Below are 15,156 nucleotides of genomic sequence, written 5' to 3' on the forward strand. Positions count from 1 at the left end.
TGTGTATGGGTATTTTAAAGCAAAACTTTCTACCTCTACCAGACAACGATTCCTTCGTGGCGTGCGGGACAAGAAACTCTGAACGTGGATGAGAAAGCGGAGGGTGGTTTTCGCTCCCGGAGCGCTGTGTAGATGGCGCGGTGATAGGACTCTATTACCAAGCGTTTCCCGCGCGCAGCTGCCTGCTCGCACCGGCGGCGCATTGGTTGGACGGTTTTTTCGTCTGCTTTAGCGACGGTGGTTTTTCGCTTGTCCTGGCGTGGTTACCGTCTATTGTGCGCTTCCGTCGCACGGCTTGATTAACTTGTTCGACAGCACCTCTTGGGTAACTCGGACCCGACGGAATTAAGTGGTCGTACGGCAAACATAAGCTAAGGATTGGTTTGCAGGGCGTGAAAAGAAAATGTAGATACCACATACAGAAAGCTGGCCGCCAGAGAAACGCTACGTTTTGCGCACTGCTTGCGCACTACGAATGGGACTCCGTTTTATAAATTGGTAAAAACGGATTCGGTTGTGTTTTACCAAGTATTACGAAAGGCTAAAGGAGCAACTAGATCTGACAAATAGCGATTGTAAAAGTTCCCTCAGCTTTCTCGCAATTCTCAAACTTATTAAAGTAACTAGTTGAGCTCGGTATAAATGGGAATCACTAAGCTCACATGCCGAATTGTTTGGATGTCTGCGCTTGTGCCGCACGTTGGTGTAACCCCTAGCTAGCACATCAGGATGGCTAGGTTCCGCTGCCTCCCCCTTTCAAGACGCTCCACTCCGTTTACTGCCGACGCATAGCCGGGCTACAGCCGTGGCGTCGTCCGCCGCTCTAGCCTAGCCGTGATCGACGCTCCTGCGTTCGGGACGGCTCCCCCATGAATTCCAGGTAACGGCTGGCAGAATCTTTGGTTTCCTCTCTGTAGAGCAGCGTGTGTGAATTCAACTGACGTCGCATGGGCAAGTGTTGGGAGTGTCGTTTAAAACTTTGCTTTCCAACCACCTTCACAGCGTGAATGGGAGCCAATTATTTTATTGTAAAGTCTTGTAGCGCCCTTTTGTCAGCGCTCTTATCCGGCGCCAAGGTGCTGGCTATTAAAGACGACGACAATAAAGAGACGAGCTGCGCGTGCTGGGTGCATGAGCACGCACGGGCAGTTCGATTCCAAAAGCCTGCCACGCTGGTACTCTCTCTCTTGCGCTGCACTCTCTCTCTTGCGCGGTTCCCGACAGTGGTGACCCGGACTAAGACATGACCGACCCCAGCAACCTCGCGCCATCGGGCCCTCGTTTGCCGGACGTCGCAGTCTTACCGCTCCGTCTACCCACTTTCGTGCGCAAGAACCCGCACGTTTGGTTCGCCCAGGTCGAAGCCGTCTTCGATCTGCACCGCGTCACCTCGGAGACTACTAGGTGTCGCCACTTGCTTTGCAACCTGCCTCCTGAGGTGGCTGATGAAGTGGCAGACGTCATCGGTGCACCTTTGAACGATGCTCCGTACCAGCGGCTCAAGCAGAGTATTCTGGACCGAACTACGGCGTCCGAGAGCGCGCGCCTCCGGCACCTGCTCACCAACGAAGAGCTTGGAGATCGCCGCCCTTCCCAACTACTCAACACCATGCGACAGCTCGTGGGCGTGGGCAACGTGGACTCGAATGGTGCGCTTTTAAAGGAGCTCTTTCTGCAGCGCTTGCCACAGTCCACTCGCATCGTTTTAGCTGCTGCAGGGGACTTGAGCCTCGACCGCGCCGCCGAGCTTGCTGATAGAGTTCACGACGCGACTTCTGCCTCCGTCGCCAGCCTCGCTTCGACAGCAGAGTTATCGGCCGTGTCCCGCTTAGAGTCTCGGATCGATCAACTTGCCGCTTCCATTGAAGCGCTTCGGACATCCCCTGATCGCCGATGCGGCTCCTCCCCACGTCCTAGCCGTCGTTCGTCTTCCCCAGGCGGTTCTTTCTCGCGCCGCCCTCGAAGGTCGTCTATCTGCTGGTACCATCGCACTTTCCGGCACCGCGCCCGTCACTGCACTTCCCCATGCAGCTGGTCGGGAAACGCGACGCGAGATCACTGATGGCCCCCGCACGGGGCACCTTGAGCAATCTTGGTGACGGTACTGGCGATACCGCGGACCCCGAGCCCCCAAACATAAGCTGGATCCAACCGTGGCGATGTGTTTATAGGTGGAGGGTTAGAAACCACGAACGGTGGCCGTCGGAGCCTTGGTCAAGCTCCGGCCGATGGGCTCCCTGCCTGTCTACCAGGCAGGGAGCTCCGGGACCTCTTTGACTAACAGGGTAAGGTCAAAGGAGAAAGTACCCCAGTCTCCCTGCTTTTATAGTATGCCCTATGGTACTTACAAACCCCCCCCCAAACGTGATCGGTCCCTGAAAAGGGGCCGCACCGAAGTATCTTTTCCTTCATTGCCATCTTTAACATTTCCTGAACCGGAGAATTTTTCTCGATTTCTTGTGATGGAATCGCTCAATCCAACCCAACCTCTTGTATCGCAGTCAGTCTTCTTGATCGCAAAATCTCTTGAAGCCATAATAGGAAAATCATATAAGTGCAAAAAACAAAGGACTGGTGAACTACTAATCGAGGTAAATGAAAAACTGCAGTCCACGAAGCTTCTAGCTCAGACTAGACTGGCTGATCTAGACATCAGGGTCACACCACATCGGAGCCTCAACAGCTCGCAAGGTGTGATATCCGAGACGGATCTCTTGAACGAAACAGATGCGGATCTCCTTGCCGGCTTGAAGGATCAGGGCGTCACTGCCGTGAGACGCATCACTATCCGCAGAGACGACAAGGAGATTCCCACCAAGCACATTATCTTGACGTTTGACCGCGCAGTTCTTCCACAACACATCAATGCAGGTTTTATCCGTTGCTCCATCCGTCCCTACATCCCGAACCCGCGGCGCTGTTTTAAGTGCCAGCGGTTCGGGCACGGTACAAACTCTTGTCGCGGCCGAACGACGTGTGCAAAATGCGCGTCGCATGACCATCCGAGCGACAACTGTCAATCTGACACCCTCTCTTGTGTAAACTGCGGGGGGGCGCATGCAGCCTACTCCCGCAAGTGCGAAAAATTTCAAACTGAGAAAAAGATAATCAACATCAAGGTAACTGAGAACATCACCTTCCCAGAGGCGCGAAAGAGGTTCGCCTCTTTCCCCCTGGGGAGGTACGCTGACGCAGCTCGCCGGGGGGCGGAGCGGCGTCTGGTTTCCACAGGGACCCAGTTCAGCGAGTCTGACCTGGTCCCTCCGCGACCCCCCCTGGGTTGCCTCTGGCAGCCCAACCCGCCACCACGCCGCTTGCTGAGGCAGCAGCGGTTGTGGTGGCAACCTCTTCCGTCGGGACCGGTGCCGCTCCCGTCCCTGCCTCCCCGTCCTCCAGTGCGTTGGAGAGTGCCATGGACACCACGGGCCCCGCACTGGCTCCCACCGCCACCGCACCGCCCGTGCCACCTCTGGCGCCCCGGACGCCCTCAGCGGTGGCGGCTCAAACGAAGGGCTCCCGAGGGGGGGCCAAGTCCGGGGGGCCCGGTCCGTCGGGCACCCCTCGGACATCCGACGACGAGATAGATGTCGGGCCGTTCCTGCCTGCAACGCAGCGCAAGGAACGCGTCCCGACGCCAAAGCCTCCCGACAAGCCAAAAAGGCGAGAGTCACAGCCCCGAAAGAGGACACATAAACAAACACACACACTCCAGTAGCTCTCACACTAAATAATGGGAAGAGAAAACATAATTCAATGGAACTGTAGAGGCCTTCTTAAAAATCTTGACGATGTATACGAAATACTGCATGCTAATCAGCCAAGTGTAATGTGTGTTCAGGAAACACATTTGAATTCCAAGCACACAAATTTCTTGAATAGTTACATGGTCTTCAGAAAGGACAGGGATGGCTGCACACACTCTTCTGGCGGTGTGGCCATAATCGTCCGGAAATCCTTAGCATGCCACCCTGTCACTTTAAACACTATCCTTGAGGCTGTAGCAATACGCTTAATAATATTTAATAGGTTGATAACGGTATGCTCCATATACATTCCTCCTGATGTTACACTTTCGAGCTCTGACGTCGAGGCGCTGGTTGACCAGCTGCCCGAACCGTACATTCTAACAGGCGACCTTAATGCTCACAATTCTCTTTGGGGCTCTTCTCGTACGGATGCCCGGGGTCGCCTGATAGAGAGGTTTCTTACATCCTCTGGAGCATGCCTTTTCAACAATAAACAGCCTACATATCATAACATAGGACACAACACATACTCATGTCTTGACTTGGCTATTGGCTCCGCAGTTCTCTTTCCTCTTCTCGAGTGGGGTGTGGGAACTGACCCATATGGCAGTGACCACTTCCCCACCTCACTTACATACATAGGTAAAGGCCCATGCAGTCCATCTTCCCATAATAGGTTCAATGAAACACGAGCTAACTGGAATACATTTACAGAGACATCCAAACTACACCACACATCCATAGGACACCTACACGTTGAAGAATCTACCCAACTCCTCACGGCGCACATCCTCGACGCCGCCGAAAAGTCCATTCCCCACGCCTGTGGTGCCCCGCGCAACCAGCGGAGGCCGTGGTGGAATGAGGACTGTAGGCGAGCGCGAGAGGCCCAGAACAAGGCGTGGGGTATCCTTCGTCGGTACCCCACGTCGGGAAACCTCCTCTTGTTCAAACGGGCCAAGGCGTTAGGAAAACGTGCGCGCCGTGAGGCAAAACGAGAGAGTTGGCGTACATTCATAACATCAATTAACTCCTACACAGACACAAGGAAAGTATGGACACGAATACGCAAACTCAAGGGACAACAAACACACAGCCTGCCTCTGGTCAGCACTACAGGGGACACCCTCGAAGACCAGGCTGACACCCTCGCACAACACTTCCAACACGTGTCCAGTTCAGCACACTACACAAAAACTTTCATGAAACACAAACAAACGGCCGAAAAGAAACCTATACTAGATAACAATAGGTCAACATCTTCTTATAACTCAGAGTTTTCACTGCATGAGCTGAGGGCTGCTTTGAGCACGTGTAAACCCTCAGCTCCAGGCCCAGACAACATCACATACACAATGATACAACACCTGCACGCAGACACTCTTCTAACACTCTTACACCTGTATAACAAGATATGGCTTTCGGGGCACATTCCAAACTCTTGGAGGAAGGCTATAGTTGTTGCTTTTCTGAAAGAGGGAAAGGACCCGTCGTCCCCCTCAAGCTACCGTCCTATAGCCCTGACGAGCTGCCTGTGCAAGCTCTTCGAGAAGATGGTAAATCGCAGGCTCGTGTACTTCCTCGAGTACAACGGTCTTCTCGAGGGCTGCCAGGCAGGCTTTAGGGTGGGGCGATCGACGAACGATCAACTGGTTGCTCTTGATTCGTACATCAAGGATGCCTTCGCGCATAAGCAGTACTGTTTAACTGTCTTTTTCGACCTCGAGAAGGCCTACGACACCGCTTGGCGCTACGGGATCCTCAGTGACCTGAAGTCATTCGGTGTCTCGGGTAACATGTTAAACACTCTTGTCAGTTACCTGTCAGAAAGAACGTTTCGAGTGAGAGTCGGTGGTGCACTCTCAAGGGTTCACGTGCAAGAAAATGGCGTGCCACAGGGTGGCGTGTTGAGCTGCACTCTCTTCATAGTAAAAATGAACTCTCTTGGTAAGGCACTGCCACCCACAATCTCTTATTCCATGTATGTAGATGACGTCCAGATATCCTATAAATCTTGTAATATGTCAATCTGCGAACGTCAAGTCCAGCTTGGTGTCAAGAAACTTGCCGGCTGGGCAGACAACAATGGGTTTAAATTGAATCCTGCAAAAAGCTCCTGCGTTGTGTTCACCAGGAAGCGTGGGGTCCATCCGGACCCAGACATTACTCTTAATGGCGTGTCGCTTCCTGTGAACAAGGAGCACAAGTTCTTGGGTGTGGTGTTTGATCACAAACTCACATTCATTCCCCACATCAAGGAACTTAAAAATAAATGTCTCAAAACAATGAATATACTTAAGGTTCTCTCCCACCAATCCTATGGTTCCGACAAAGAACTCTTGCTTCGCTTGTATACTGCTTTGGTTGGGTCTCGTTTGGACTATGGCAGTGTGGTATATGGGTCAGCGACTAAGACAGCCTTGCGAATTCTTGACCCAGTGCTACACTTGGGCCTTCGTCTTTCGTCGGGTGCTTTTCGCACTAGCCCTGCTGAGAGTCTTTATGTCGAATGTAATAAGTGGAGCCTTGAGAACCAACGAACATACATGGACTTTTTAAAATTTCATCGCTGAATAATCATCCTTTTTATCCTGTATTTAATGATACATCAACATCTCTGCTCTTTGTAAATCGCCCATCCGTTCCTCTGCCTTTTTCACTTAGAGTGAGAGAGCGAGCCTCGGATCTCAGTGCTTCGTTTTTAGACGTGTACAGGTCATCCTTTTCTAACAGTTTACCACCTTGGCAAGTTCGCCCTGTGTCGTGCGACCTTTCTTTTATGAGACTTGATAAAAATCGTGTACCACGAGCTGCAATACTGCAGTACTTTCTGTCTTTGCAGTTTAAATACACATGTGCGGAATTTTATAGTGACGCTTCCAAAACCTCCACTATGGTGTCGTGCGCTGCTCATGGTCCAAATTTTAATGCAGCCAGAACCATGAGCGTGCACACAACAGTTTTTTCAGCAGAAGCGTATGGAATTTTACTGATTGTACGACACATTCTTGAAAATCAAATTCCCAATTCCATCATCTATACAGATTCTTTGAGTGTTGTTCGCGCACTGTCATCGCATACACCCCCCAAAAACCACATAGTTAATCTTGTATTTAACACTATCATGTCCGTGTATGCACAAAAGCATAAGCTGGTCCTCTGCTGGGTCCCAGGACACGCAGGGATCGCTGGGAATGAGTTGGCAGACGAGAGGGCCGCTGCTGCTGCACTCAGGAACACTGTAGACATTACAGCGATACCCTACACAGACCTCAAGCCACACATAAGACAACACCTGCGCAGAACATGGCAAACACACTGGGACGAACAGGCAGACAACAAACTACATGTAATAAAGCCACACTTGGGACGGTACACATCTGACTCACACAACCGACACACGGAAGTCGCCTTGGGTAGGCTGCGGATAGGGCACACCCATGCGACGCACTCGTATCTGCTGACGGGATCTTCTAGACCCCAGTGCAGCAGGTGCGGAGAGGCCCTATGCGTAGTGCACATACTAATCACATGCAAGGCACTTCACACAACACGACGCAAACACTTCAGAGAACTCTACAGACAACATATTCCCCTACATCCATCGTTTTTTCTAGGTGACGATGCCATTGTTTCTGTGAAACGTGTGTTTGAGTATTTGTTAGACACCAAATTTTTAAACCTCATTTCCTATCACGCATCATGAAATCTGGCCCTATACACCAGCCATGCTCATTGTCGTTTTGTAATTTCACTTTTGTTTTTGCTGACTTTACTTAGTTTTTAAGGTTTCACCCCTCATATATGACTATTGTTTTGGCGCTCTTTGCCCCAGTTGGCCTTGCGCCATAAACATCCAACCATCATCATCATCATCACTGATGGCGGCATGGACCTCGCATTACAACCTGGCCGCCTTTTACTGGTCACGGATCGCATTTCTGGTTTGCGCTTCCTTGTGGACACGGGTGCTGAGGTCAGTGTATTACCAGCCACCAAGGATGATCGTACTTCTAAGTCACCTGGACCTACGCTTCGTGCAGCGAACTCTACCTCTATCGCCACGTATGGTCTGCGGTCCCTCACCCTCGACCTCGGGTTGCGGCGCGCCTTCCGGTGGGTCTTCGTAGTAGCCGACGTCAATCAGCCCATCCTCGGCTCCGATTTCCTCACCCATTTTGACCTCGACGTCAGCATGCGTCACCATCGCTTGATTGACAGCAAGACACGCCTTTCCATCCTGGGCGTACTGTCTACTGTTGCTCCAACTGGCATCCGCACGCTGCTTCTCTCATGCCCGTACGCAGGAATCCTCGAAGACTTCCCTGAGGTTACGAGACCTTGCAACTTAAAGCAGCCGCCCAAGCACAGCGTTACCCACCACATCGTCACGCGTGGTCCACCAGTCGCAGCTCGGCCGCGCCGCCTCTTCGGTGAGCGTCTGGCGACTGCTAAACGTGAATTCGAGCATATGCTGGAACTCGGTATTATCCGCCCATCGTCCAGCAACCATGCGTCTCCACTGCATATGGTTCCAAAGAAAAGTGGAGACTGGCGCCCGTGCGGCGATTACCGGGCGCTCAACGCTCAGACTGTCCACGACAGCTACCCCTTACCCCACATCCAGGATTTCACCAGCCACTTGGAAGGGTGCACAATCTTTAGCAAAGTGGACCTTGTCAAGGCGTATCACCAAATCCCCGTCGAGCCTGCCGATATCCCGAAGACGGCCATCACTACACCCTTCGGTTTGTTTGAGTATGTGCGCATGCCCTCTGGGCTACGCAACGCAGCTCAAACATTTCAAAGGTTCATTGCCGAGGTGACGCGCGGCCTTCCGGCTGTATTTGCGTACATTGACGACATCCTTGTCGCGAGTCGCACTCCCCAAGACCACGAGCGTCACCTGCGAGAACTCTTTGAACGCCTCCAACAATTTGGCCTGGTTGTCAACGCCCAGAAATGCGTCTTCGGGACGTCCGAGCTCGAGTTCCTGGGCCATCACATCTCGGCGCAAGGAATTCGCCCTTTACCCTCTCACGTTCAAGCCGTGAAGGACTTCCCCGAACCTACCAGCCTCCGCCAGCTTCGTGAGTTCCTGGGCCTGGTGAATTTCTCGCGACGCTTTATACCCCACTGTGCCGAACTTCTGCATCCACTGACTGAGCTTCTGCGCACAACCAAGAGCTCCTCATCCGCGATTTCCTGGTCTCCCGAAGCTCAGTCGGCTTTCAACGCTGCTAAACAAGCCGTCGCCGATTCGGTGCTTCTCATCCACCCTAGAATCGACGTCCCCACTCGCATCATGGTGGATGCTTCCAGCGTTGCAATTGGCGCTGTTCTCCAGCAGAGAATCGACTCCGAGTGGCACCCGCTGGGTTTCTTCTCTCGGAAGCTCCAACCTGCCGAGACGCGCTACAGCGTTTTTGGTCGTGAGCTGCTCGCCATTTACGCCACCATCCAGCACTTCCGGCACTTTTTGGAGGGCCAGCCCTTTCACGTTCTCACGGACCATAAGCCTCTGGCGTACGTTTTCCGTACAAACTCCTCCAAATACGTCGCACGGGAGCTCCGTCAGCTCGCCTATATTTCGGAATTCACGACGGACATTCGGCACATCAAAGGTACCGACAACGAGGCTGCTGATGCACTTTCACGCATTACCTTCATCGGCAGTGCTGCATCTGTTGTGGACTGGGAACGCCTAGCGCAGGCGCAAATTGAAGACCCTGAGCTGAAAGCCCTCCGGGACCACCCGGGTTCCCTCCGTCTACAACTCATGCCTCATCCGTTCGTTCCTGGCTCACTGTGGTGTGACATGTCAGCGGCGGCGCCTAGACCCTTCGTTCCGGCTGCCTTTCGTCGTGCTGTTTTTCACTCGCTCCACGACATCTGCCACCCCAGCATCCGAGCCACTCAGCGCCTCGTTACACAGCGGTACGTCTGGCCGAGCATCAATGCGGATGTCCGCCAGTGGGCCCGTTCGTGCCTCGCTTGTCAGACAGCCAAGGTGACCCGTCACACGAAGACTCCCGCGCAGTCTTTTTTGCCACCTAGCTGTCGCTTTGACCACGTGCATCTCGATTTGGTCGGGCCATTTCCTCCCTCTCGTGATTGCCGCTACATTCTGACAATGATTGACCGCTTTAGCCGTTGGCCCGAAGCCGTACCGATTCCGGACATCACGGCAGAAACGGTCGCAAAAGCCTTCGTTTCGGCATGGGTTTGCCGTTTCGGATGCCCCGGCATTGTTACCACGGATCGAGGCAGGCAGTTTGAATGTACTCTGTTTACTTCCCTCAGCCGCTTGCTTGGCACAAAACACTGCCATACCACGGCGTACCATCCATGTGCCAACGGCATCGTTGAGCGGCTCCATCGCCAGCTAAAAAGTGCTCTCACTGCGCGTCTGGATCGACAACACTGGGTCGATCACCTTCCCGTAGTGCTTCTTGGCCTGCGTGCCGTCCTTCGTCGCGACCTCGGCTGTTCGACTGCTGAACTTGTCTACGGCGCACCCCTGCGGCTACCTGGGGACTTGTTCGTCCCTTCGGCCTCCTCGCCCCAGCCGCTTGAGTACCTCCAACGCCTACAGGACTGCATGCAGCACCTGCGACCGGTCCCGCCTCGGTCTTCTGACCACCGCATCTTTGTGAATCCCGACTTGGCGTCTTCGACACACGTTTTCCTCAGGCGAGACGCTGTAAAGGCGCCTCTTACTCCCTCCTACGACGGGCCGTACCGTGTCCTTAACAAGACCCAGAAGTCCGCCACCATACTGTTGAATGGCCGAGAAGAAGTCGTCTCGTTGGACCGCCTCAAACCGGCTTACCTCGAGACGCCACCCAACGAACTCCGCTCAGACATCACAGGCATAGACACTCAACTCCTCGCCCCCAAATCCAACGTTCATCTGCCTCGCCGTCACGTGAGGTTCGACATTCCGTCTGGGCGGGGGGCCCTGTAGCGCCCTTTTGTCAGCGCTCTTATCCGGCGCCAAGGTGCTGGCTATTAAAGACGACGACAATAAAGAGACGAGCTGCGCGTGCTGGGTGCATGAGCACGCACGGGCAGTTCGATTCCAAAAGCCTGCCACGCTGGTACTCTCTCTCTTGCGCTGCACTGCTACCCCGCGGTTCCCGACAGTCTCAACCAACTGTTAAGATACGTTCTCCCTGTGAGTTTCGTTTCTCGGTTGCAGGAAATATGTGTCAGAGGCAACAGGAGACCACTGCTAAAAGGCAACTGTGGTAAGGTGAACGGAAAGCGTGTGTGGCCAACCCCTAGGACGGTCAGATGGCTGGATCAGGCTGTGGGAAGAGGAGGAAGACGAGGAAAAAAGAGGGGACGGGCTATTCGAAGCTGCCCCATCAGTGGTTCGGGCCTGCGTCTTGGACCTCCAGGCCGGCGCGAAGACACGGCGTACCTCTCGTCCTTGTTCCGGAGGAGCGCTCAAACAGCCCTGGTGCCCGCTTTCCTCGCGACGTAGGCCCGAGGAACTCAACTTCTCAGCAGTCTCGGCCAGTCACCGACGCTGACATCCGAGCCGGGACTTGGGGTTGGTTAGACGCCGCGAGGACATTCTCCAGAAACTTGCGTTTTGCCTAACTGCCCGGGTGGGTGTGCTAAGTCCTGGGAACTCTTCGCCAGTTCTTCGTTTTATGGTCTTGTTTTCGTGTTGTAAATACAAGTGCTGGGAACGTGCAATGAGCGAGTCGTAGGTCTGGTGCGAGATACTAGTTGGACTCCTGATCATTACAGCAACAAATTCAGGGTCTTGTAAGTTGCATTTAATAGTTCCTCGTCCTCCTCAGCTTGTACTTTACCTTTACCTTTGCCTTTAAAGTGCACACTTTAGAGGGAAAGGCCTAGGAATTGACAGACGATTTAAAACAAAAGTGGAACGTTACGTACAGTTCACAATTAGAACAAAAGTATTTATTTCTAGTCTGGAATTTACAGGGTTGTCAATTCCAGAGCGGAATTAAAATCTTTTAACCTGCATTACTGGCCCAAGCACGACTGATCAGCGTCAAACTACGAGCTTTGGGTTGAGCTTGTGCGAAAAGCTAGAGTCGCAAATCCCTAAGTTTAGAACTGGGTCCACAACTTTTCATGCCGTCTTCGAGGCTGCCCAGTACACGACGCTCTGATAGCCTGTTTGTGATTTCAATCAGTTTTGAAAAGGTGCAGAAGTCGAGTTTTATCCACGCCATTTTGATATAATGTTTTTAAAACGAGCGTTGTTTTGAACATTTTTACACACGATAGTCTTTCTTGGGCTACTTAAACGCGGAAACTTAAGTCTGACCATATGTCTGTCTGTCTGTAAGCCTACCTCTTCGTCCTTCGATTCAGGCGCCCAGGCAAAGTTAAAGGAGTTGTTGAACAAGATGCTTATATATGAAAAAATATTTCTAAATAGACTAGCTCTTTTTATAACACTGGTGTTAATATTCATACTTGTGAAGATTATTCAGCAAATGAAAATACCAGGCTATTTTTCTGGAAATGTTTATAGAGGACATAAATGTCAGCCTCTAATCGAGGAGTGTCCTTAAAGTTTTCTTTTTTGAGCGGAATGGCCCCCTTATTGAGAATAATGTCAGGGTCCGGCCACATTACGCGCCTTTCGAGTGCTGGTCATCGTACTGTACCCTAAACGCTTTTACAGATAGTACTGCATCCTGAAAACTCAAAATGCTAAGAAATAAACTGGGGATTTAGTATTTGTGTAAACAATAAAAATTTTGACAAACAAGAAATCATCAGCTTTCGCGTACTGATACCCCTGATTCACCGAACTGCGCATATGGCGTAGAAGTTGTGGAAAAATCTCCTGTTCAGAGTTGCCCACTAGACATCGTGGATACGCACGGCCCTTGTAGGTGGTACAAAACGTGCGCTTAGATAGCTGAATGATATCTAAATAGCCAACCAGAATGCTGCGTGATTCATAGGTCAGCGATTTTGGACCCCACAGAGAATTTTCTTCGTGGATTACCATTCGAACTTGACTTTCCGTAACTTCAGGTATTAGCTGGTAAACATCGTAGGTTCTACGCCTGTAGTTGCGAAACAGCTTCAGGGGATACGCCGACCCCATCTTCGGTTCTCAGAGGAATAACCAACATCGATATAAGGGCTTGCAAACATATAAAAGCGATTTATGATAATGCGTCTTGAGGGTTTTATAGTTTAACATCAAAATAATGTCTGTTTGTGTAAGCAATAAACGGGCAACTCTTCAGATAGTACATGACATACTGATACCCTTATGGTGGCTCCTTGTTAGCTTGGGTGGCTCTGCGACAGGCAAAGGGCAGAAGGTGCTACCTCATTTCCACGTGCTTAAGCATGCCGGAAGAGTTGTACAAGGTTGTGAATAGATAACCAACTTTGCTCGCCTTTCACATGACTACCCTGGCAAATATTCAACGTCTAATTGGGTTAATATGGTTTAACGAATTGGCAGAGCGCAAAAGGGAGCCTCCATTTGTAATACAGTTTGGGTTTCTCCCTTTGTGGCGGCGATTTAAAACCGCGAATTGGGGACACGTCTGTTACGCCTATGTAGGTGAGTGTGAATGGTTTATCTGCGAAACTTGAAATGGCGTCTGACAGTGGTTGCTCAGACGTTTTCGCGACTACGCCCTCTAACTTTCTAGAATTTTATAAAACGTGGGAGCGGTAGGTTGCACTTCTATTGAGTTGACTGTGTAGAAACTCAAGAAGGCTGGGCTACCAAACCTCTGAAACGATCGGCTTCAAGTGTACGGCGGAGCACCTGGTCCGCGTGCAGAAAAAAATCCCATCCTTGCATAAATAATGCTCATGCATTTAAGAATTAAACGCCTGGTGTGGGAGGGGTGTATTTAACCTTCATTATTCCAGAAAGGCTCACGTAGCTGGTTATAATAAAATACAAGGAGGAACGTTTGTTCTCGTCATTGGTGCCATGTTCTTCTCAACTAAACTGCAAACTACAAGTCAGCGAAATGTTGTACGGCATGGGGTGCTGGGACTAATGTGCGAGCGTACATCTGCGGACGTTCAAGCATTTACACGTATAACGCCGGTAATCAACCCCCAAGCTACAATTTGCGCCAAATTCAGCCACGGTACCCCTGTATCGCATTCATGTGAAAATCTGAAAGTTGAATTCAAACCACCATGCTTCATCCCAGGTATTGATATTCAACGTCGAAGAGGAACTGCGCGCATTCATGAGGCGTGTTTTCATATGAAATCTGGACTTCGAGAAATCTGTGATGGGGATGAATGCGAGCATCTTGCTGGGTATTACACCGGTAATTTCAGTGACGCGATAATCCCTAACCGTTGTTTAGCTGGACAGCACTGAGAATTTTTGTGTGCACAACCAATCTTGCGGGTGCGTTTGTTGCTGATGCAATGAGAGAGAGAGAGAACGCCTTTAATGAAAGCTGAACAGGTAAGGCCCACTAACGGTAGGGCTTGCTACTCCAGATGGGGTGAGTACAGTGAGGTGACAGCGGAAAATAGAGAGAAAAAGAAAATAAAAGAAAAACGGGGAACGGGAGGGGAAATGTACACATATATAAAATGTATATGCTCAGAGGGTTCAAAGAACCTCTCTAGCCCTGTTTCCGCAAGAAAAGTAAGCAGAGTGTTAGTACCTAGCACTGCTTCATCACGATTTGGTGCAATGTGTTGTATACATGTCTATAAGCTTGTAAGAACGAACGTGAACGCATAAAAACCTACGCACTATTTCGATTACCAAGTGCCCATCATTTATTTCACCAGAGCAACGTGACCGGCTACAGGTTAGCTAACACACTCCCCCAAAGTTTGTACCGCTATAGGCCAGCAATTAAAGACCTCTATGTTTTTCAAGGCGGCCCCCTTTGCCACTGTTGCTTCTAGTATTGGAGTGCTATTCATGCCTTGGAAGTGCTTGGAAAAAATTGAATACATACCGAAGATACTGATGACCATTGAGAGCAGGAGGAGGAAGCATTGGAGCTTCATTGTGAGTGCAGTCGTGACGGTTCTAGCGAGACCGTTATGATCCGGTGCAGCTTGTGGGTCCCAACACGCTTAACATTTCAGTGCAAAGGTAATCGCTAAAAGACAGTTTTGCGGAGCTTTTCAATCGCGCTATACAAAGAATAGACGAGAGTACAGTTCTCCCATCTATCAACGGTCGATAGCGAATTCAACGTTTCTCGTGGAGACAAAAAGGTCACGACGCAATTTTCAGAGACCCAGTATGGTCCTAATCCGTCACAGCTAGAGTCTGCGTTAGCTTTGTTTTGACAGTGTATCAGACTGCTTGTCCTGTATTCTTTTTGGGTTAACCTAAGGTAGCGGGCTATTTAAGGACACACACAACCGCTCTCAAACGCTTGCACGCGCAAACACAGAC

At 51.1% G+C, this 15,156-nt stretch overlaps 1 long non-coding RNA gene across 1 annotated transcript in view; it reads right to left on the bottom strand.

Moving 5' to 3' along the window:
- The window catches only part of LOC144148115 (uncharacterized), a 38,825-nt gene extending 23,951 nt beyond the window's left edge, over nt 1-14,874 (bottom strand). Inside the window, exon 1 of the long non-coding RNA XR_013317979.1 lies at nt 14,708-14,874. This is a non-coding gene — a long non-coding RNA (uncharacterized LOC144148115). The remainder of the gene's footprint in view (nt 1-14,707) is intronic.
- Nucleotides 14,875-15,156: the final 282 nt, after the last annotated feature.

This window comes from Haemaphysalis longicornis, unplaced genomic scaffold, assembly GCF_048455015.1.
Source record: "Haemaphysalis longicornis isolate Haplotype H1 unplaced genomic scaffold, Haemaphysalis longicornis Haplotype H1 scaffold_77, whole genome shotgun sequence".
Classification (NCBI taxonomy): domain Eukaryota; kingdom Metazoa; phylum Arthropoda; class Arachnida; order Ixodida; family Ixodidae; genus Haemaphysalis; species Haemaphysalis longicornis.